The sequence below is a fragment of the Aulonocara stuartgranti genome (genome assembly GCF_965226115.1).
Source record: "Aulonocara stuartgranti genome assembly, chromosome: 3".
Classification (NCBI taxonomy): Eukaryota; Metazoa; Chordata; class Actinopteri; order Cichliformes; family Cichlidae; genus Aulonocara; species Aulonocara stuartgranti.
The window spans coordinates 55,312,026-55,337,467 of NC_138941.1; the positions used below are offsets into that span (position 1 = coordinate 55,312,026).

At 41.3% G+C, this 25,442-nt stretch overlaps 1 long non-coding RNA gene across 1 annotated transcript in view; it reads left to right on the forward strand.

Moving 5' to 3' along the window:
• Positions 1 to 3,881: 3,881 nt before the first annotated feature.
• Positions 3,882 to 25,442, forward strand: part of LOC309699832 — a 70,819-nt gene continuing 49,258 nt past the window's right edge. Inside the window, exon 1 of the long non-coding RNA XR_014274500.1 lies at positions 3,882 to 4,168. This is a non-coding gene — a long non-coding RNA (uncharacterized lncRNA). The remainder of the gene's footprint in view (positions 4,169 to 25,442) is intronic.

A 25,442-nucleotide genomic window follows, 5' to 3' on the forward strand; every position in this document is an offset into this window, starting at 1 on the left:
AGTTCCCTTTATCTTCCATCATATTCGTGAGAAAAACAAAATGTCTCACGTCCTGTTCTGCTCTTTCAGCTCCATCAGTTTCTGTGACGCCTCAACCATCAGCTGTCAGCAGAGGAATGTTTACCTGAACACTTCTTTATGTCTGAGTGTGCCACAGTACGTGTGCGACTGACTGTTGACCAGGTTAATCAAATTATATTCCACTGAGTTCTTTCTGTTTTACACCCATTCTTCTGGTTTTGTGTGTGTGTGTGTGTGTGTGTGTGTTCCTGTTTAGCCATCTTTGTGAGGACCAAAATCTGCATTCTACTATACTTGTGAGAACCAGCAGTCACTTGTGAGGACACACAACCCGGTCCTCACATTTTTGAAGGCATTTAAAGGCATAGGTTAGGGTTAGGGTAAGGGTTAGGCATTCATTTTTAATGGTTAGGGTTAGGTGTGTGTGTGTGTGTGTGTGTGTGTGTGTGTGTGTGTGTGTGTGTGTGTGTGTGTGTGTGTGTGTGTGAATAAATGTGAGTTGCTTTTGAAGGAAAGCATGAACAGTGTGGATCAAACTCTTCCTGCTCTGTAGGTCCTCACCTCTGGTGACCAGGCCACAATAAAGTTTCAGACCTGATCATCTGGACACAACCAGCTCATCCTTGCTAAAATGGTTCAGATCTTTACATCTGAATATTTTCAACTAACATAACAGACTCAGTTCACTGAGTGTGATGTAGAAGTATTCTAATCAGGACAGAGTAGGGATGGGTACCGGTATCCGGGGCCATTATGGCACCGGTTCTGACATAAACGGTAGTAACCAGACCGAAAAGCAGCGCACATTTCGGTGCTTTATTTTCCTGAGATGTCATACACTTTAGATTCTAGCCAATCGTTTTACGTTTCCAAGGATAGTAGGCGGGCCCAGGTACATAGGTTATTTTAGAGCAGAGCTACAGATTAAAAATGCCCAAGGCGAAGCGGTCAAAGTCTGGCTGTACTTTACAGCGAAAGATGCAAACTCAGCAGCCTGCAACAAGTGCTTTAAGGTGATACTGTGATACTGTCAAAGGAGGTAACTCCTCGAATCTGACGACGAACCTGGTGACGTATAGCATTTTGTTAAAAGCCGAGAAATGTACGGTGGCCCTGAGAGGCCAAACGGACTGCAACTTCAGAAAACACTTGCAAAAAGAAAAATGCTGCAAAAAGAAAAAACACTGCAAAAAGAAAAACGCTGCAAAAAGAAAAATGCTGCAAAAAGAAAAACGCTGCAAAAAGAAAAACGCTGCAAAAAGAAAAATGCTGCAAAAGCACACAAAGCACAACGGAAATAGGAAAAAAGACAACGGAAATGTTTCTGGGGAGACAATAACCGAACGGACCAGTTGCACGAACCAAAACATGTAGGTATGGCTGTATCCCAATTCAGGGACTGTTTCCCAATTCAGGGTCTGCAGCCTTAAAGTACGCAGCCTTAACGGTCCTCAAGGGCCGCGTACTCAAAGACTGCTGAGGCCGGAAGTGCGAGGCTTGTAGGCTTGTGAAATGGGATGGTCTAGCCTCCGTCGCGCTGCCCAGGTTGCCTAGCAACCATGATACTAACAGCTGGAAACGTTTCATACAGCTTTGTTTGACAGAAATGAAGGAGAACATATTTTGTACATTTGTTTCTACATGAGCTTTGTGTGATTTGATAAGTATCTGAGGCTGAGACCACAGGACTGTAAAACATGATTGTTGGGCTTCATTTCTGTACTGAACAGTCATTTAAGATTAGCTAGTAAATAACAATTAGCTAATGTTGTTCATGAGACTAAAGTCATCTCACTTTGGTAATGTAAATATAATATGGCCAATATTATATTAATCATTATTAGTTATTACAGCAGTGAACATGAACTCTGTGCCAAACACTGAGCTTCAGTAAAGATTCAAGTTGCATTTATTTATATTTCCTATCACCTTAAATCTTCACTTAAACACAAGTATCTGTGACAGTGTATATATGGATGTATTATATATAAGAGACAAATATTGTTCTTTTAATATGTTGGCATTACTAAATTTGGCTCAATGCTTACATATATGTGTAAAAAGAAAATGTACGAGCTGTGATAACTGTTTCTGATAGAATGAAGAGTAGACTGATATATGAAATATTCCTTTATTGGGTGAGAAAATCAGACCATGTCATAACTGCTTTAAGTCATACAGAATAGATATCAGAGCCTTAAACAGGCTGGCTTCTGCTAAATGGGTCAAACTGGGCAGAAAGTATACAAACACATAACATCCTTATAGAATATGATGTAACACTATAGATCAACTTACCTCAGAATATATAAAGCATATAAACAATTACAGCAATATGATGCAACAAACACAGCAGTGCTACTGATCCAAAATACTCAAAGCTTCATAGAACTGGAACAAACATTTATTTTTAGCTCCATTCTGCTGCTGATACATACTTTAGGTTTCTGAATGTTAAACTTGTTGCTGCCTTTCATAGTGTGTAACTTGAAGGCCCTGAGTACTTTCTCCCACACTGCAAACACTGGGATGATAAAATTATTTGAACATTACCTAATAAGACTGATTCAAGACAGACAATTAGTTATGTTAAACTTTCCTAGCAGTCCTTCACAAACAGGGAACAGTCTGTCTATTCTCTCCATCTGTCAGCTGCTGCTGGCTCTTCCTCCTCCTCTTCCTCACACACTGCTGAGTTTCTCCTGGTGGATCATCAGGGGTGTAAAGCCTCACAGATGATGTGCAGCAGTGGGTCCCTCAGTCTGTCCTCACTCTGGACACTTGCAGTTGTCACACATGGAAATCAAATGTGTGATAAGCTGCAGGATTCAAACACAAGTGTAACTTATAAACACATGTTCATACTTTTATTCCACAATCAGAGAGAAAGAAACAGAGAGAGAGTGCAGGACAGACAGACAGGTGACAGTCTCAGGTGTACACACTGCTACACAACAGCACCAGAGAAGCAGGATTTAGTGTTTGTGTTATTACGAGTGTAAACAAGAAGAGTTCCCAGATGGTGCAGTGGACACATGTGTGACTGCTGTGATTAAAGCATCTTTCTTTCAGCTTAACGAGTGAACCGTCAGCTCGTTCAAACACACGTTAAAGTCCGTTTGGCTCGACACCACCGAACAGAGGCAGCAATATAACATAGCGAACATTAACAGTGCAGTGAATCCTGCTTTTGCCGTGATATTCAGGACTGCAAACTGAGCAGCATCACTGACTTTCAGCCTGTTGTGTTTGTGGAAATATTACCAACTTTAATTATCCACAAAATCATCACATTCTCTGTAAGATTAAGGTCGACTATCTAACGGCTAACATTTGCACATAAATAAGTGACATAATATTCAGAACTTACTTTTGAAAGTTTACTCTTTGGCCGCTCCACTTCTTTGAAGTGTCTCCCAGTCCCAGTGCACTTGTTAGCATGTTTTGGTTCGTGCAACTTTTCCGTCCGGTTATTGTCTCCCCAGAAACATTTCCGTTGTCTTTTTTCCTATTTCCGTTGTCTTTTTTCCTATTTCCGTTGTGCTTTGTGTGCTTTTGCAGCATTTTTCTTTTTGCAGCGTTTTTCTTTTTGCAGCGTTTTTCTTTTTGCAGCATTTTTCTTTTTGCAGCGTTTTTCTTTTTGCAGCGTTTTTCTTTTTGCAGCGTTTTTCTTTTTGCAGCGTTTTTTCTTTTTGCAAGTGTTTTCTGAAGTTGCAGTCCGTTTGGCCTCTCAGGGCCACCGTAGAAATGTGCCGTATTTGAGAGCTTGCTGTGAGACTTCACACCGAGCACATCTACTGCGGGTGTGGTGCCTGTTATCGGAACATCCCCCAAGAACCCGAAGAGGAGAGTCCTGGCCCCTAGCCCTGCCAGTGTAGCAGAAATGATGACGGATGATGATGGCAGCAGCAGCCGTTCTTCTCTGCGTGAGTAGCTTAATGTTGTTCGTGTGTAATTTACGTTGAGGAGGCTAACCACGTTATTACATTAATGCATGTAAGGTGAACTAGCAAACACCGCCGTAGTTACATGCGGCTGTCTTCTTGTTTGATGGCAGATACTCCCTTCACCCTGGCCAAAAAGGCTAAAATGACCAAAGAAAAAGTGGAAAACAGCTAAACATGAGAGGTTTTTGGACAAAGTTGGTGTTTTTTTCATTGATTAAGCACTGCTACCAGCCAAGAGTGATATCATAAATCCCCTATAGCTGCAGAAAAGGCTAATATTGTTATCTTTTTACAAAAAAAAACAACAGCTAAACACGAGAGGTTTTTCGACCAATTTTGTATTCTCCATTCTTTAAGCACCGGTTCGAGCACCGGTTCGAGCACCGGCACCGTTTTAAAAGTACCGGTTTGATACTGGTATCGGATAAAACCTAAACGATACCCATCCCTAGGACAGAGTAATGTTTACTTGTGAATTTTTGTGCTTCAGATTGTGTCTTGTGTAGTGATGGACAGTAACATAGATGTTAATCTTTACACTGCTCTAAAAGGGCAGTGTTTGTAGAGAACAATGAACAGAGCACAGACAGAATATGCAACAAGTCTCTGGTCTTATCCATAGAATAAAATGTCTCAAAGGGACAAAACAACTAACAACCTTCTTGAAAAGTTAATGTGTATTTAATTTTAAGCATAGATGTATTTAACACAAGATTATTGGCATTAGGTAGCAGAAATTTGTAACCAAACCCAAGTAAATTAACTAGATCCAGTGAGCATATATTGAGACTGAAAGCATTTCAAAATGACCAAAATTCAAAGCGTTTAACAAAAAATTCTAAGTCTTGGGACCTCGAAATAGAGAGAAGCGCAAGAGACAAACTATTAATGATTAAAAGCTTCAAACGCTAAAGAGGAAAAGTCAAATCCACCGATTAAGAACAAAATTACAAGGTGAACATGACAGCGATACAAAGACATGAAAAAGCTGAAAAGTTCAAATACTTAAAATACTGCACATTATACACGACTCAAGTCACAGCCTCCACATACAGATTCTATCAGCAGGTACCTGATTTAAAACATGCTTTAAATGTTTGTGTTGTTTGTGAGAATGTATTGTAGCGAGCCAGGGGGAGGGGCCACTGGCTCAAGGGATTATGGAACTATTTACCTGACATTACCATTTTCTATGGGCCAGAGCTTTATGGTTGCTACGGTTACTGTGTGTTGATTTGCCTTTGCTGTTGCTAGGGTGTAACATTACTGCAGCTGTATGTGTTCTGTGTTTATTGTGTTTAGCAGAGCTCCGTGATTCAAACTGCAGTGCCCGTGCACCACCTCTCACTGCTGTTGTGGGTGAGGGGCATTCCCAATAAAGGCTGTGGCATTATGGCTAAGGCTGAAATAACAGGTTTAAACAGAACTCTGACTCCTACTTGTCTGAACTTGCCACAATATATTTTCTTGTGACATTCCTTGCAGTGACCCTGAACTGAGCTGAGCTGCTTTGTTTCCTGTTTTTTCAACATCACTTCAGTAAAACTTGAATGTTGACTTTTTAAGAACAAACTGATTTTATCTGATTGTTTCCAGTTAAAGGGATGATTATTGTTCCATCACATTACTGATCAGTGTCTAAAGTTTCATGCAGATTAATTTAAACACTTCATCACAGTAACAAATGTTTCAGTGCAGAGTTACTGACTGATAACCAGTGTGGATTCAGTCAATCAATAATCTATAATCATGGGGATCTGTCTTCAAACAGAGGAGTGATCAAAGTTTGTCCTGAAATAAGAGTTGAACATCTGGTCCAAACATCACAGAGCAGAAACAAACAGTCAAACTGTTATAGGAGGAAACAAAACACACTTACAGTTTCTTCACACACGAACAAGCTCCACTCCACACTTGGACACCAAACACAGACACACAGGTGAGCTGCTTCCTGAAAGGAGGCGGGAATGAAGCAGGACAGGTGGGAGGGGGCTCAGCAGGAGCCGCACCCGAGTTAATTTAACAACATCCTTCACGTTCCTGACAAACAGACTCTGATGTGAAAAGTGAAACTTCCTTCTTGTCTCTTTCCCCTTTCTCTTTCCATGTGATACAGGATCATTTTTGTTTATACTTTCTTGGTTAATTTCCTCTAAATCTGCCATACAACTTCTCACAAACCATCAGGTTCAAGAAACAGACAGCTTCACTTCACAAAGTCTCCTCTGAACTCCAGTACTGACATGATCCCATAAAGAAATCCAAACAGAGTTTTTCTATCATTCTGTGTCTCTATATAAAATAGAAAGCACTTATCACTGATGTAAATTGGAGCTACCGAAGCCTGCTGCTAGGCTTCCAAAAGCATACCAAATATTCCCAAGCCACTCCCTTATTCAACTGCATTGGCAAGTTCAAGGTCCATTTTAAGATTATAATCCTGACCTATAGGGCCCTGCACAGTGTAGCTCCAACTTACATCCATGATCTTCTTCTTCCTTACCCCCCCAGCAGGTCCCTGAGGTCTTGTGACCAGGGCTTGCTGGTTGTTGTTATGGAAATTTTAACAATAATGTTTGGGGCGGGGGGGGCTATACCTTCTCCCTCACAGAGAAAATTATGACCTTGTGTTCTGCTTAGCTTAGCTTTACATCCCTGATAAGCAGAAGGAGCTTCACTATCTGTTTAATGTCTCCCATTACAATGGCCTCACTGTGTTAACTTTCCACATGCATGTAAAGTAGTGACAGGAGTGATCTTACTATGGGAAAGTGAGAAAGTGATATTACTATAACTAATGTGATATAATTAAATATGTGATTAATATATGAGAAAAGAAATCTGCCACCACATTGTCCAGCATACAAGGTCAAAAACAAAAGGTGACAGAGCGTTTTTATCAGTGGCTCCCAGACTCTGGAACTTGCTCCCTTTGAGTCTGAGATCTGTGGACTCAGTCATTTCTTTTAAAAAGCAGTTAAAAACCAATCCGTTTAAACTTGCTTTTGGTTGATTTTGTTTGTTTGAGGTTTTATGTCTGTTTCTGCTTCTGTGAAGCACTTTGTGATTTTATCTTGAAAGGTGCTATATAAATAAAATTTTACTTTTACTTTACTTTATTTGGAGTAAAAACATACTGTTGATAACAGTGTTAGTATCAGCAGTCAGAGAGAGCTCCATTCACACTGAGCTTTGATTTCAGGGGAGGTGTACATATTTAAACATCAGCAGCATACTAAGAAGAAGTATTTGTAGTTCAGACTGACTTCAGGTTTAACTTTGTGAGCTGGTTTTTTTTTTCTAGGTTTATAAAGGCAGTTACTTTTCATTGGGGTACATCAACTACTTCAGCAAGCTATGTTGCACACTGTGAATAATCAGGAGTCAGAACATGAGACTGTTCTTCTCATCTCATGTTTTTTTAGCTGGATTGGCTAGGTCATCCAGCTGGATGACTAGGTCATCGATGACTAACACGACCTGGATGACTGAGAAGCTCCAGTTTCAGATTCTTTGTGAATCCTCTGAACTCTGACCTCTGAAGGATTCAAACACGAAAAGGCTTCTAACTTCAGGGTAAACCAGTGTGATGCTCATCTTTGTACACTTTTATTGATTTCACCCTTTTTTTTAATCCTCTGCTTTTTTGTGGTGAAGCACTTTGTGAAGTTCGCCTTGAAAGGTGCTCTATAAATAAAATGTGACTTTACTTTGACTTCATGTCCACACGTTCAGGCTGTGAAAAAACTAAACACTGACTGTTTCTGAATTTGGATTTTCTGTATTTCTATGTGTGTTTGCACATTTCAGTGACTTGCTGCATGCATTTCACAGCAGAGTAGAAACAAATGAGGGCTGGCTCCAGACTTTTGCACAGTACTGTAGATTCCCAAAGAGCCCCTTAACTCAGTCAGAGTGCACAGGAAAAGCTGCTCAGCACAATCTGACCCTTCAAACTCTTTCACATGTATGAATGTGATGAAAGGTCAGAGGCGAGTTCATCTGTGATCTGAGAGGGTAAGCTGCAGTTACTGAGCTAGACTGATGGCCAAACAAATGCTCCATATGTGGCCGAAAAACCGTCATTCGTTTCCCCAAATTTTAAGGATGAGTCGGGTGTATCCTTCATTGCCCAACATATCCCAGAATTCATAGCACAACAGTGGGTGTGCATAACTTTTCAAAAAAAACTGTGGCCGAAAAGTAAACTTTCAAAAGTAAGTACTGAATCGTATGCCACTTATTTATGTGCAAATGTTTAATAATGAAGAACATTAAAACATTACTGTTGGCCACATGTCGGCAAGTTATGTGACATTGGTGATGTTTGTACGTTCAGCGTTAGTTTGGGTTTAAAGCCTTTACTGTAAAATATACGCCTTCAATAGTCAACCTTAATCTTACAGAGAATGTGATGATTGTTTGTGTGTAATATATGATATATATATATATATATATATATATATATATATATATATATATATATATATATATATATATATATAATATATCCACAAACACAACAAGCTGAAAGTCAGTGATGCTGCTCGGTTTGCAGTCCTGAATATCACGGCACAAGCAGGATTCACTGCACTGTTAATGTTAGCTATGTTATATTGCTGCCTCTGCTCGGTGGTGTCGAGCCAAACAGACTTTAACGTGTGTTTGAACGAGCTGACGGTTCACTCGTTAAGCTGAAAGAAAGATGCTTTAATCACAGGAGTCACACATGTGTCCACTGCACCATCTGGTACTCTTCTTGTTTACACTCGTAATAACACAAACACTAAATCCTGCTTCTCTGGTGCTGTTGTGTAGCAGTGTATACACCTGAGACTGTCACCTGTCTGTCTGTCCTGCACTCTCTCTCTTTTTCTTTCTCTCTGATTATGGAATAAAAGTATGAACATGTGTTTATAAGTTACACTTGTGTTTCCTGCAGCTTATCACACATTTGATTTCCATGTGTGACAACTGCAAGTGTCCAGAGTGAGGACAGACTGAGGGACCCACTGCTGCACATCATCTGTGAGGCGTTGCACCCCTGATGATCCACCAGGACAAACTCAGCAGTGTGTGAGGAAGAGGAGGAGGAAGAGCCAGCAGCAGCTGACAGATGGAGAGAATAGACAGACTGTTCCCTGTTTGTGAAGGACTGCTAGAAAAGTTTAACATAACTAATTGTCTGTCCTGAATCAGTCTTATTAGGTAATGTTCAAATAATTTTATCATTCCAGTGTTTTCAGTGTGGGAGAAAGTACTCAGGGCCTTCAAGTTACACACTATGAAAGGCAGCAACAAGTTTAATGTTCAGAAACCTAAAGTATGTATCAGCAGCAGAATGGACCTAAAAATAAATGTTTGTTTCAGTTTGTGGGATTATAATATTATTTTATGCCATGTTATACCCCTAATTAAAGATTGTGAATTATTATGTAGTTTTAGTTTGCATTATTTTTCTGAATTAGAAGAAGCTGATAACTATTGCATTTGTTAAACTGATTTGCATTACATTAGACTGCTGATTTATTGTGAATGAATGATATTGTTTTATGATGCATTATACTGCTGAGTTATAAGAAATACTGTTCACAGAAAGTCATCGCCTTATTTGTCTGATTAGAAGAGAACAGAACATGCTGGAGTTTTCTGCCCCATCTCAGCAGGAGCAGATAAACAGGGAGCCAAGGTCGTAGCTTAGGCGCTGTGTGAGAGAAAGCATGTGAATGTTTAGGCTTTTATGATTAGGTGGGGGCCACTAGAGGCTATAAGAGTTTGATCAATGCTCCACCATTTTGAGATAAGATGCTGTCTGCGTACGGTGTCCATCTCCCACGCGTGTGATCATTAAAATCATCGTTTGACTCAACCCGGCCGGACCAGTGTTGTTATTGTGGTTTTTCCTCTTGTATCCATCCCCAATATTTGAATCCGTAACAGTTTGGGGGCTCGTCCTTTGGTATTGGGGTGGAAGTTGGAGGATTGGACGGTCCGAGGTTGTCGAACGGACAGGCACAAGCCAGTGGTCTGACGTGAGTGGGCATAAGCCGGCTTATACAAAGGTAAGGCACTACCTGTTGAATTATTTCCAAAGTGTGCCAAATTGGACATGATAAAATTAAAGTCTACTCACTGAAATTACTGGTGGATGTCTGTTTTGATTTTGATGAAAAAACCTCATGAGTTGAAGCAGTTAGAGTCTGCTAAAAGTTTAAATACTGGGTTAGAGTCCCAAGAAATTGAGTTAGAGTCTCAAGTAGTTTGGTAGGGAATTGGTCATTTTGTTGGTTAGAGTCCAAATTGGTTATAAGAGTGGACCTGGGTGGTCATGTTGTGAGTTAGAGTCTCCATTGACCTCTAGGTTGCACCTGCCTCAGTCAGACTCTTGTTTTCGGGCGTTGACTGTTGTTTTAAAGTGTTATAAATTATTATAGGACGGCAGTTAGAGTCTCCTAGGAAGCGCAGTGCTCAGAGGTAACGCTTGCCAAGGTCGGGGACGCCTAGGCCTTGTCCTCTTTGAGGGATAGTCAGTTGGTCACTGTGGAGCTTGGGGCACTCCAGAATAACTAGTGGTTGCACCACTTTGCCGTTTGGAACGGTATCTGCGCTTTTTTGGGCAGCAAAGGTTGGACCTTGGGTGTTGGACACTTTTAAATTGAGTTAGGGATTTTAGAGATTAGGCCAGATACAGTTAGAGTCTGATACTGGTTAATTGATTACAAAAAAGTTGGACTTTCTTCGGTTGGACACGTTAACTTAAATTTGTCGAAATTGTGTAGGCGCTAAAGCTGTCAGGCCTGAGAGTGTGTGTCACTGTGTGTGACCCTGTGTGTGACGTGCAGCTGCAGCGCTGCGAGCTATTTTTAGACGGTGTGTGAACATGCAAATGAGGTGGCTGCTGTGAAGCGCACAGAGGACTTTTACTTCCTGTTTAGCGTGTTTTTGAGTTTTATAATTATGATTTGCAAACAATGATACATGCCTGTAATTAAAACGCTGATTTTGCTGATTAAAATATTACAAATAAGGTTTTGAATGACTAGGGTGAATGTTTGATGTTTGGCTGGGTTTTGATATAGAAGAGACAAATCGTGCATGATTTAGACCGGCACTTCAGTCGGCAGGGTAAGATTGAGTGATAAATACAGCTGTGATTTGTTTCAGTTTTGTGGTGTGAAGCAGGATTTATAAGATTTTGAAGTGACTCTTGGTTCAGCTCAATAATATAGGCAGTTACATTTGATTTACTTTTAGTTTTATCATAATATAGGGTGTGATCAAGCACGAATTTCAGCACTAGAGGTGGTGTAGTAATTTCATTTTACTTAGATAAAAGGCATGCTTATTTTGGGGTCGTGCCAAATTAAAATTTCACATATAGGGGATCTTCTTTCCATGAATTGCATTTGTCACAGTGAGTACGAATAGATGATTAAATACAGCGAATTTTCTTGAAGTTGTGTGTTTCTAGGGATAATTATTACTGGTTTTATACATTCATATTGAGGATGGAGGATTGTGGCGGAGAGCGTGGAGAGAGGACGTGAAGACAGCTTTGCAGCTGCTGGAGTGAGTAGCTGTGTGTGTGACAGGAACTCTGCATGCCCATAGAAGGCAACTGCCTGACTGTGTGAAGTATGCACCCAGAGAGAGAGAGAGAGTAAAATCTAGGCAGATGAAGCGAATGGATGTTTTCAGAAAAGAAATACTAAGTGAATGTTTTAGTGTTTTAATACAGGTGGATTTCTCTCAACCTGGAAACCTGAGTACAAACCTGAGCGGCAAAAGGATAAATTAACAGAAGTGGGACGACAGACAGGCCAAGCTTTGGCTCAAAATTACAGCTTGACCTCACTTTGTCCCCACCCGGAAAAGAAGCTTGAAGGACATCTTCTCCTCCAGTTATCGGTTACCATCACTGGAAATTTTCAGGCAAGTTTTTGGCTGAATTGTTATTGGCACCATGTGTCCCTGAATCTCACAATCAAGCTCTAATTCCTGGCTGAAGACATGGAATGCTGTTATTTAAGGTGGGAAATCACAATTTGGGAAACAAAACAAAAACACACACACAACTGGAGAAATGTATGAGAAAGACACGTGTTAGAGGAATGCCTCGTTTGAGAAAAAAGTTAAATTAACCCACCTACAAACGCACACACATGCAATGAAGAAACAGCTTCATGAACACGTGAAGATTTTCCAGCAAGGTTAAAGCAGCGAAACTTAACATACACCTGTTGTTAAATGATCAAGTTTATCCACTACTAACAAATAAACTCTCTGGGTTGCAGGACAACAACTTAACTTCAAAAAAAAAAAAAAAAAGAAGACACTGGTCTGACCAACCAGTGATGACACGACAAATTTAGTGGTTAGAAGATTCGAATTGTGACATGTTTTCTGCTGATTGATTAATATAAATGATTACTGAATGAAAGAAAATTCCTTTTTTGGGCTTTTAAACATAATCTTAAGAATTTTAACGTGTGCCTGTGTTGTCCTGTCAACTTGGTGGGTTAGGAGTTGATTATATGGTGAGAAAAAACAAAAAAAGGGGGAGAGAAGGCTGACACAGGGCCTGGCCCCATTGTTTCTCCCCTCTCTGAATAACACAGCCAACACAACATCATTTTCCTGTTCGTCCGTTTTTGTTTTGTTTTGTTTTTGTTTTGTTTTTGTTTTGTTTTTTCTCTTTATGTTTGATTACAGGCTGCTTTGTCGGCCCGGAAAGCCGAGGCTGACCCTGGACTCCTGCTCTCCCCTCTACCATCTTTGCTCACTCCTCTACCATCTTTGATGTGACCCTGACCAAATGCTACAGCAGCTGGACCCACAACAACAACCTGAAAATGTCAACAGTGCTGCAGGAAAACGATCTCATGCAGCGGAGACGGAGAGCGTTAAATCCAAGGCCCGTTTCACTACACGGGGGAGATTTCCAGACAGCTTCAGCTGACAGAGCTGTGACGAGATGCCCATTAAGCCCGGATGAAAAGTGAGGCCGAGCAAAAGAATGCTGACCTTAACAACTCTGCATTAAAACTGTGCAGGACAGTGACCAACACGGATGATCGGGCAGCAAAAAGGGCGTGCCAGAGACAGGAGAAGTAACTGAGGTCAGGAGGCACCTCAAAATGGACAAAAGCACAAGAAGAGAATAAGCTGAAGGCACAGGTCTCGTGGCTCGGCCAGGAGCTGACCTCTGAGAAGAGCCGAACAGCAGAGCTGCAGAGGGCCGTGGAGCAAAGCAAGGGAAACATCAATAAACTTCAATCTGATGTGTACGGAAAAGACTCTGAGGTTTCTGCCCTCAGTAAGAGCTCAAGGCACCAGAGCAGAGACTGAGCATGGCTCAGGAGGAGCTGGCTGATAATCGAACCCATCAGTCAGGCTTGGAGTCCCAGATACAGGACTTGAAATCAGGCCGGAGCTTGCTGGAGCAGGAGGTCGCCAAACCTGACGAAAAGCTCCAACAGCAGGAGCAAGCCCTGAAGGAGCTATTGCCATTTATTGTGGATTAACCTGTCAAGGGCAAGAACAAAAGAATTCTGCCTCAAATACAGGAAATCATAGCTTTCCTGTATTTCCTACATTGTTGGCATGCTGGTTAGTGCTGTTGTTTGACAGTAAGAAGCTCCTGGGTGCAAGTCCGCAGTCTGGCTAGTTTGCAGTGGTTTCTCTCTGGGTATTCTGGTTTCTTGCCACAGTGAAAAGTCATGCAGTTATTAGAGCTAGGTTAATTGATGATTCTAAATTATCCATGAATGTAAGGGTAAACGGCTGTTTATTTCTATCTGATAGACTGGTCAGCTGTCCGGGGTTCACTTCAGGGTTATTTCCCAGCCCTGCTGTTATAAAGATAGGAGGATGGTAGTTGTTGTAGACCCCTTCAATTTTTATGGTAACCAGGATCTAGGCTTTGTTGAACCGCATGCAATATGAAGACAACATGTAGTATTTGGATAAAAGTTTCTGAATAGTGTTGAAATAAACTGACAGAATTGAAGGATTAAAATATTCCAGGAGCTCAACTTACTTTATCTGAACATGTTTCAATCGTGTTTTATGAACACAAAATGCACGGGTTTACTGAATATGAAAAGGTTGTGTTGATTTAACTCAGTTGTTTAAGTTTCTGCCAAAGCAAAACATTTGTGTGCAACCAGTGTCCACTATTGAATCAAGTAAATCCAACATTTTTTAGTGTAAAGAGGAGTTACGGTACCTGTATTCCTACACAATATTGTCCCGGGAGGGAGAAAAACTTTCTGGTGGAGCTTTGGTTGATCTTTGGGTTTTGTTTGACACTAGGTTGATTTTATTAGTGAGGTTTGGATTGTTTTCTTTCTCTAAGAGAGAGAAAGATGGTTTTATGCTTGGACATGTTTGCAATGGGCCCCAGTATTTGTTATTATATGAGTATTTTATTGGTTACGTTTGTTTTTGCTTTTGTTACAGTGCACTGAAATAAGAACATCAGAGAGGTGTGATCCACCGGTGGTGATATTTTGGTATTTTGTGAGTTCCTGATTTAACAAATCAGCTCTTTAATCCAGGCTTGAGAGATTGAACTTTAAAGCGCTATAAAATATTCTTACTGGAAACAGTCGCAAAGTATTTTTAAAATACTGCCACAGTGAAAAGTCATGCAGTTATAATGGGCTTGGGAGAAATTCACTTATATGGGACATTGATCACATGAGAAGTCCTGAGCCTAAAAGGATTGCAGCGCGTCAATCCAGTCCAAAAAACAAGGAACTGTTTTCCTTTAAAATGATGACGTCATCTTGCTGGTGAGGGAGGCTCGAATAGGTTGCGCGTGAGACTCCATTATGAATGTCTGTGGATGTGTGCATCTGACTGAACTGTGATGGACTGACAACTAAAAGTTTTAACTGACTTGATACTGAGACAAAAACGGTACCGACTTTAGGATTAGTAAATGTCCACAAACAATTCACCCAGCCTGCAAAAGAAGGGTGGATGTTTTGTCTTGTTTTGTTTTGTTTTTGCAAGAACAGAAGGATGACAGAGACTAAGGGGGGAGGCTGTAGCTGCACAGGAGTGTGAACTGCAGACTGAACCCTTTGGTTGCTAATTTTGAGTTACTGATGTTTGCATTAAGAAAATTGTGTTTTAGTAGCTGTGTTTCGATTAATGTATCACATTATATTGTTGGGGATGTTAAATGCTAAAGTAAAGAAAAGGTTTGATTTCACTCATGACTGAACATGTTATTATTAACCATAGCAGGCCACTGTAAAGAGTCAATCAACTTTTATAGAGGTAAAAAAAAAGCCAAAAAAACCCTCTATTAATATCTATGGATAACAGGGGAATGATAGACTTGTCACACTCAAAATGGAGATATGTAATGATAAACACTGGTCCCCGTCGTTTAGGTGCTTTCTTGAAATAGTCAGCAATTTAAAAGTAGGATAGAACCAACAGGGACATGTGCTGAGAGGTGGTGCTGCACAAGAACAAGAGCAAAATAAAGAAAAATTATTGTGTTTAGCTTTGATAAATTCAAATTAAAATGTACCATTACACTCAGAGGATCAATATGAAATCAAATATATGCAAATTTTGTATGAAGTACATGACTGATAACTGTTCTGTCCTGAGCTTTTGTTTTTACAGCACCCACTTGACCACACCAACAGTTTCTCGCCACCAAAAGGGGGTACTTGCAAAGAATAGGGAGGAATATCATCAAAACTGGGAAAGGTAATCCCCGAAGGGGGTGATAACACCAAAACTTTCACTTATAGTCAAATTCTCAAAATTTGACCCCAAACTTGAAAATTCTTCAAACATTTAGAGACAGAGTGGATAAACATAATGTCGCAAACCACATAAGGATGGAGCATTTGAATCAATAAGATGGTGAAATAACACGCAGTAAAATGTTGATCATGTTGATTATGTTTATTCCAGTGTGCAGAGCAAGGTTATTATTATTAACGAAAACAAATGAAATAACGAAAACTACAAGTGAAAAAGTCAAAGGAGCTTGCAAAGAAAAGCGTCTGGACTTCTTTAAGTTGCTTGAAGACGTTTCACCTCTCATCCGAGAAGCTTCTTCAGTTCTAAGGTCAAATGGTGGAGAGTCCCAGATATAAACCTAGTGGGAGTGACCCCCCACAGAGGGACAAAAGGACCCCCTGATGATCCTCTAATCGCCTGAGCCAAGGTGGGAAACTGGGCGTTGGTCCAAATCAGCCAGAGTTTCGGGTGTGTTCATTGTGAAACCTGGCCCCACCTTATCATGCGAATTCCTGAGATCAGATGGCCCAGGATGTGAGTGGGCGTTAAGGCGTCTGGGAAGGGATCTCAAAACTGGATTATAGATGGCAGAGAGTTGGTGTCGTAAACCCCCGCCTCTGTTCAAAGATGGTCGCTCACAGTGGACATAGATGGCTTCTTTCACTCCTCTTTCAAACCATCTGTCCTCTCTGTCCAAAATGTGAACATTGGCATCCTCGAAAGAGTGTCCTTTATCCTTAAGATGCAGCTGGACTGCTGAGTCTTGTCCTGTGGAGGTGGCTCTTCTGTGTTGTGCCATGCGCTTGTGAAGTGGCTGTTTGGTCTCTCCAATGTAGAGGTCTGAGCATTCCTCGCTGCACTGTACAGCATACACCACATTGTTAAGTTTGTGTTTTGGCGTTTTGTCTTTCGGGTGAACCAGTTTCTGTCTGAGTGTGTTGCTGGGTCTGAAATGCACCGGGATGTCATGCTTGGAGAAAACTCTCCTGAGTTTCTCTGATACACCGGCTACATAGGGGATGACAATGTTGTTGCGTCTGTCCTTCTTATCCTCCCTCGCTGGTGTCTGGTCTTCTTTTCTGTGCCTCTTTGCTGACTTTAAGAACGCCCATTTAGGATAGCTGCACGTTTTGAGTGCTTCCTTTACATGTGTGTGTTCCTTCTTTTTCCCTTCAGGCTTAGAGGGAACATGTTCTGCCCGGTGGTGTAGGGTCCTAATTACTCCAAGTTTGTGTTCCAGAGGGTGATGGGAGTCAAAGAGGAGGTACTGGTCCGTGTGTGTGGGCTTCCGGTAAACTTCGATGTTGAGTTTGCCGTTCTCTTCAATGTGCACGGCGCAGTCCAGGAAAGGCAAACAGTTGTCCTTTGTGTCTTCCCTGGTGAACTTGATGTTTTTATCCACAGCGTTGATGTGCGCAGTGAAAGATTCCACTTCTTGTGTCTTGATTTTGACCCAGGTGTCGTCCACATATCTGTACCAGTGGCTGGGTACTCTTCCTTTGAAAGAGCCAAGAGCCTTCCTTTCCACTTCCTCCATGTAAAGGTTGGCTACAATAGGTGACACGGGGGAGCCCATGGCACAGCCATGTTTTTGTCTGTAAAAGCCTTCGTTGTACTTGAAATATGTAGTGGTGAGGCAGAGGTCTAACAGTGTGCAGATCTGATCGGGTGTGAAGTTGGTCCTGTCCTCCAATGAGCTGTCTTCTTGTAGTCGTTTTCTGACAGTCTCCATGGCCTGCGTGGTGGGTATGCAAGTGAAGAGAGAGACTACATCAAAGGACACCATGGTTTCATCTGGGATCATCAGGGGGTCCTTTTGTCCCTCTGTGGGGGGTCACTCCCACTAGGTTTATATCTGGGACTCTCCACCATTTGACCTTAGAACTGAAGAAGCTTCTCGGATGAGAGGTGAAACGTCTTCAAGCAACTTAAAGAAGTCCAGACGCTTTTCTTTGCAAGCTCCTTTGACTACGATGACCTGGATGACTGAGAACCTTCACAGACATAGAAGTGAAAAAACATTTTCGTTAACAGAAATAAAAAGCAAAAAAGGAAAACTAACTAAAACTGTAATGAGTGTTCACAAAACTAACTAAAATTAAATGAATTTGTAGCAAAAGTGTGTTTAGTTTCATTGATGTGTGCGTGTCCTACAATAGTCAAGGGTGAAAATGAAGTTTAGTTTCCAGATTTTTTCTTGCTGTGTCTCATTATGCCAGCAGGTGGCAAGTACGTTAGTCGAGTCGTCTGTGTTGCTGCTCCGTCCACGCGCAGAATCATGCCAGGAAAAGTCGGGAGAAAGCGCCAGAGTCCAATTTGGGATTACTTTGAATATGACTGTGTTTTGGATAAAGCAAGTGTCTTGTAGTGGAAAGAGACAAATTATGAGGGACATTTCTAAAGGGAAAAAATCCCACAAACCTTAAAGTACACTTGAAAAGCTCACACAAGAAGGCTAACCTAGCTTACCTTGAAAAGGTAAGGGAGCACACTCAACCCTCATCCCCAGAAAACAGAAGCTAACCCCAGGCAAGGCAGCGTGATGCATCCTGCGACAACAGGACTGGGATATCTACATGACTGTGCGAGTCAATTGCCTTCACAAAGTTTATCAATTCACTTGAACCAAAATTGCGAACACCCGGTGCTGCAAGAGTTAATAGTCTCAAACCCAAAGATAAGCACAAGAGCATGACTGATATGATGGGAGTGGGATTTTGTTACGCTTAATTATTGCAAACACAACCAAAACTAAACTGAAAATAATCAAAACTAGACTAAACTGAAACTAAGGATTTTCAAAAAATAAAAACTAAACTAAACTAGCAATCAATTGGTAAAACTAATTACAACTGATATAAAATTGAAAATCTGAAATCGAAGCTAAATAAAAATAAAAAATAATGAAAATTGCAAAACTATTAAAACCCTGGTCCAGACTAAGCTGGCGTTGGACATCTTCAGGGCGGAAAAGGGTTGGTGTGACCAAGGTGTGGTTTGGCTTGTTGTATGTATATTTCAAGATGATTTGGCTCTGGATGGACCAGTTACCAGGGCATGGAAGGAGGACAGACTCATTAAATGAGGAGAAGGAATTTTCTGGGATTGGAGATCCTCTGGGTGAGTGGTTGACTAAAAGCATACATAAAATAAAAGCTATTTTTCGTTATTGATTGGTAATAGATTGATAATTGGCCACATTAACAGCTGTATTGATTTGTTGTGGACGTAGTCTACTTCATGTTTAAGCACTCTAATTAACAGATTGGTAATAGTGACATTAAAGGAAGAATATCCAGCGCCACCCTGTCAGATGCCAGTGACGGTGGGGCTCACTGATGAATCAGGTGAGCTGGATTCATGGCTGAATCAAGACAAAGATTCCCCTGCTGTGGTCAGTGAGGGAAAAACAGGGGAAAGAAAATTTAAACGAGGCATTTATAAACGTTTATAAACAGGACAAAAGGGGGTGTTTTACTGTTATTTTAGCATCAGCATTATTGTTACATCAGAATCATATAACAAGCATTGCATTAATCATTTATTGAAGCTTTTGACATTGTACTAACATTTGTGTTCCAGTGATTGTTATAACCTCAGGTTAATCTTCTATTTACAGCTGTCAGGATAATCATATGATCTTTCATTGCAGGTGTAACCATGATCATTTTTATACATATTGCAGTTTGTTGCTCATTATAGAGTTGTGCTCAAGTTAATAAGGGTTAAAAGCTACAGTCAACGCGATGTTTGGACTGGTGTGACTTCGAGCATAGAAGGCCGCACGCGCTTACATAACACTGATATCATGCTATTCTTTGTGATCTTTTATTCAGTTATATCTTTTGCTAAGTTTTAAGTAGTGGCAGTTGATTAAACAACATTCATTTAATATTACATACCTGATTCAGAGCATTACACACAGATCAACTTAACAATCTGCAAAACCTTGTAGCTGCAATATTGTGTCTCCATAAGGGACAGTTGGCTCCAGGAGATAAGTGGGAGTCAGTGCCTGTCCTCGAGGAGGAGAGAATATTCCTTTGCTGTGTCAAAAGTAGTCAACAAGTTCATATTCAAGTGAGGTTCGTATTATTACAGGTTTTGTTTCTTGACAATTCTGCAGACGCAGGCTCTGGGCAGAGCCAGGAGTTGAACAGATCTAACATGACAATTAAATTGGTTTCATTCCCTGGCACAGGCTGACAGGACTGGAGCAACGACACTGGATAGGAGAAGGTCATATACTTTCTAAGATATGAGGTCACTAACCTTTTCTTTTAATTTTCTAGCTCCGTTGATTTGACACATGGGAATGTGTCAAAAAAGGGGGGAAGTTGAGTTTTAACATCAAACAGGGATTATATGAACATTTTTATGACTTCATTTGTGTTTTAATAACTTAGGTATGGTAAAACTTGAGCTAGTAGTGACCCAAGAGGTTTCCGGGCTTTTTTAGAGAATCAGTGAGAAGCATAAATCATTATTTCCATGTTTAAGCATTAATCATTAAAATGAACTGAAAAGCGGTTAGATGATAAAATGCCTGTGTTCACGAGAAGCTGAGTACCACACTGGAGAGGAAACCGTGGGCCAGTAGGCGGAAGCAAACACATGATTTTTGGGGGGCAAATGTTAGGATTAAACATGGCTAATTTGTTTTTGATGTCTTTTGTTAAAATGAGTGGTTGTAATAATTTTCAGACACACCTTGCAAATGTGCTTATAATGACTTGGCACTCGGTCTTTTGAAGGTCATAAGCTTCGTTCGGCGTGATGGTCCGGACTGATATATTGCAGGTATTGACTTTGAGTGCAGAGGGCTAAATGCAAACACGCTTACACACACATAGGATATGATTAGAATAAGTCCCTGGGACATTCTGAATATTCTAAACCAATTCTGAATCGCCAGAAGACCAGTAGATGACAACATTAGATTATTAGAGCTAGGCAGAGAGGTGTTTTGGTTTTCTGTCTCTTACAGAGAAAGGAACAGACACCAGACGAGGTCACAGATATACGAGGATCCTTCACAGCAGAGACAGACACAGTGACTGCCGAGACACCAACTGGGTTCAAGTGTAATGGCGTTTGGGCTCCAGCTAGTCACCTCAAAAGGATGGATCCCATAAACACAGCAATAACCATGAAGGGGTTGGCGGAAATCCAGGAACACCAGACCAACGAGGTTTGAGAGGCTCTTGGGCAAAAGCGGGACACGTTCCTATCCCTTTTTCTGGAGGATACACAGGACCCGAGGATACACAGATCGTTGTTTGACATCGGGGCAGAATAATCCCCTGATCTGTGCAACGACTGAAGGGTTGTCTAACCCCTGAGGTTGAAGAAAGAAGAGCAGAGGATCACCTGACTGGAAGACACTGGTAGCTGCAGCAATAAAATAAAGGCTAAAAGCTCCTTGGACAGAGGTTCTAGTCTGAGTACGTCTGAAGGGTATAAGGTAGCACCAAAATAAAGCTGTGGGAGAACTGGGGAGTGTCATCTGTACCTGCTATTGTTGTAATAATAGTTTTCTTGCATCTGAACTGCGCAAACACAGAGGTCATCTCACATATGGTTCACCCAACAGGGGGACAAAGGGCCTCAGGGGTGAGAAGAAAATGAACACTGGATTACAGGGTGTAGGTGTAGTTTTAGTTTGCATTATTCTCCTGAATTAGAAGAAGCTGATAACTATTGCATTTGTTAAACTGATTTGCATTACATTAGACTGCTGAATTATTGTGAATGAATGATATTGTTTTATGATGCATTATACTGCTGAGTTATAAGAAATACTGTTCGCAGAAAGTCATCGCCTTATTTGTCTGATTAGAAGAGAACAGAATATACTGGAGTTTTCTGCCCCATCTCAGCAGGAGCAGATAAACATGGAGCCAAGGTCGTAGCTTAGGCGCTGTGTGAGAGAAAGCATGTGAATGTTTAGGCTTTTATGATTAGGTGGGGGCACCAGAGGCTATAAGAGTTTGATCAATGCTCCACCATTTTGAGATCTGATGCTGTCTGCATACGGTGTCCATCTCCCACGTGTGTGATCATTAAAATCATCGTTTGACTCAACCCGGCCGGACCAGTGTTGTTATTGTGGTTTTTCCTCTTGTATCCATCCCCAATATTTGAATCCGTAACAAGTTCTATGAAGCTTTGAGTATTTTGGATTAGTAGCACTGCTGTGTTTGTTGCATCATATTGCTGTAATTGTTTATATGCTTTATATATTCTGAGCTAAGTTGATCTATAGTGTTACATCATATTCTATAAGGATGTTATGTGTTTGTAGACTTTCTGACCAGTTTGACCCATTTAGCAGAAGTCAGCCTGTTTAAAGCTCTGATATCTGTTCTGTATGACTTAAAGCAGTTATGACACGGTCTGATTTTCTCACCCAATAAAGGAATATTTAATATATCAGTCTACTCTTCATTCTATCAGAAACAGTTATCACAGCTTGTATATTTTCTTTTTACACATTGAGCCAAATGTAATAATGCATATTGAACGAACAATATTTGTCTCTTATATATAATACATCTATATATACACTGTCAAAGAAACTTGTCTTTGAGTGAAGAGTTAAGGTGATAGGAAATATAAATAACTGCAACTTGAATCTTTACTGAAGCTCAAGTTCACTGCTGTAATAACTAATAATGATTAATATACTAAATGTAATATTGGCCATATTATATTTACATTACCAAAGTGAGATGACTTTAGTCTGATGAACAACATTAGCTAATTGTTATTTACTAGCTAATCTTAAAATGACTGTTCAGTACAGAAATGAAGCCCAACAATCATGTTTTACAGTCCCGTGGGCTCAGCCTCAGATAATTATCAAATCACACAAAGGTCATGTAGAAACAAACAAACAAATTAACAAAATATGTTCTCCTTCATTTCTGTCAAACAAAGCTGTATGAAACATTTCCAGTGGTACAACACTGCGCCTAGCCCTTTGTGTGAGGCGTCTGTGTGTACGATGAACGGCTGTGTGAAAGCTGGGAACCCCAGCACTGGTGGGTGGAGCAAACAGTCTATTAGTTCCTCAAGCGCACGTTGATGCTGGTCAGTCCACACGATTTGTTTTGAGGAGGGCACAACTTGACTGGCTCTCTTTGGTCTTGCCCTTGTCCCTTTTGTGGTGTCTGAGTTCTCTGTGGTTTTGTCAGCTTTTAAAAGTTCATACAAACAACCTGCTTTTCTGGAGAAGTCTTTTATGTATTGTCTGTAGTAGGAGAGAAGGCCTAACATTTTTCTGAGCTGACCAACATTTTGTGGTTTTATACCTTTGAGTGCTTTGACTGCTTCAAAATCTGCAGGATCCACTTTACTGCCCTCTGCAGACACTATTCTGCCCAAATAGCGCACCTCAGACTTAAACATGTCACACTTACTTGGCTTAAGCTTTATACCAAAGCCTCTCAATCTCTGGAGCACTTTTCTCACGTCCTCCAAGTGATCTTTGAACGTTTTGCTGTAAACTAATGTGTCATCCAGATAGGGGATGCAGATGTTGTCGCGAAGCCCATCCAGGCACTCTTCCATACAGCGCTGAAATGCTGCAGGGGCATTCATAAGTCCAAAGGGGATGCGAATCCACTCATATAATCCCCAGGGGGTCACAAAAGCAGTGAGTGGACGACTTCCTTCTGACATGAACCCCTGGTGGTACGCTTTCCCCTGATCTAAAAGCGAAAACCAGGAGTTTCCACCCAAACTGTCCATAATGTTCTGGACGCGTGGGATGGGCTGGCGATCAGGATGGGTTTTCCGATTCAGGTCTCTGTAGTCTATGCACAGTCTTAAAGTACCATCTTTTTTTCTAACACAAACAACTGGTGAGGAGTATGACGAGTCTGACTTCCTGACCCAGCCTTGTGCTATTAAATCATGCAGGTAACTTTTCATCTCTTGGTAGAGCGGCCGTGGCACAGACAGGTATGTGCGTTTGACTGGTTCGTAGTCTTTGAGTGATATGGTCATTTTCAGTTTTTCAATACAGCCTATATCATTGTCTGTTTTAGAGAAAGACTGGCATTCCTCTCTGAGCATCTGTTTTGCTAATACTCTCTGCTCTTCACCCAGGTGGCTAAGATCTACAGGTGGGTCCCACTCTTCACTAGCGCTACACTGGGCTTGTGTATTTGTCTGGTTAACAGTAGCTACAGATGTGGCTTTTTCAAACACCTGGGCAGGTAAAACAGCTGTAATAGTCTGAACCGAGCCAACTAATGTACGGCCTGGAATGACAATTTCATGGTCAGTTGGGTTAGAAACACCTACTGTTATGACGGGTAAAGTACCCTTCTTAACTTTAACCAGTGTCAAAAAACTCAAGATTGTCTGGCCACTGGGGGTTTAAGTCTGGCTCAAATATCATGACCATGTCTTGTTTAAATGGTCCTGCTGCTATACGACCCTCAACATGCATGTGGCTTTTTTTAGGTACAGTAATACAGTTTTTCTTTGTCATCACTTTGTACTCGTCAACTGCATCTGCACTAACAGCCTGTATAAAAGCTTTCACCTTGTGTCTTTTGAGGCTGGGAAATGCTTTTCTCACTGTGCTGTACAGTTTAGCTTGGTCAGTCTTATTCACAATGTATTCAATTACATTGTAGCCTATAATGGGGCATGTGAGCTGAAAACCTTTCATTACCAACATGGGGATGGTCAATTTCTCAGTTTGTTCCGTTCCGGAAACAAGTTGGAAGGTTGTCTCAACCCACCCAAGATATGGCATGTTGGTCCCATTTGCTGCGGTCAGGGTGAGTTCAGATGTGTCCATAATATCTGCTACATCTCTCAGCTCTGTGTGTGGCAGATAGTCCTTTTTCCACTTCTCATCGATGATTGATACCTGTGAGCCTGAGTCCCATAGAGCTTGAAGCCTGTGGCCGTCCAGGAAACACTCAACCAGACATTGCCTGCCCACCAGAGATGTGACTTTGTGAAGGGAATTTACATGAGCTGGCGACAGTGGTACCTGGACAGTCTCATTTTCTTTCTTAGTCTTTAAGCCAGTGCATTGTCTCTTATGTTGTCTCCAGTGTTGTTTCTGGCATGGTCTTGAACAATAAAGTGCGTTTTTACATGCTGAACACTGTCTCATGCCTGACTTTTCTTGTTTACAGTTGGAGCAATGTTGGGACTTGTGGATGATGGGCATGGTTAACACTCGTCCCTCGGTGGTAACCATTGCTGGTTTAAATGTTTCTCTTTATATGGTCTCATACCTCTGCTTCTACATCCAGCCTGAAAGTGTTCTCTACTCCCACAGAGGTAGCAGTGGGTGCAGCGCTCGTTGACTCCATTCTGCTGGCAGATGTGGCACCTCCTCTCACGGCGGGCTGGACTACCTGTGTAGTGCTGTACAGGATACTGAGGTGGTGGTGGCCTTTGACGGGGGCCCTGGAAGCTATAATACTGCTGGTCCCTATCATACTGCATAACTGGTGGTGGGGCATATGACTGAGGACCAGCCACCGGCTGTTGTAGAGTCTCTTTAATCTGAGCTATCTCTGCACTGAGACCTTTCAGGGAGGCTACACCTGTCTTAAGCTCCGCTAACTCAGTTAAAAGCTCGGGTGGTATCTTAGCTTTAACTTCTTTCACAGGGTTCTTAGCTGGTGACACATCATCTGACTGCACTGCACTCACACTTGTAGCAGTCTG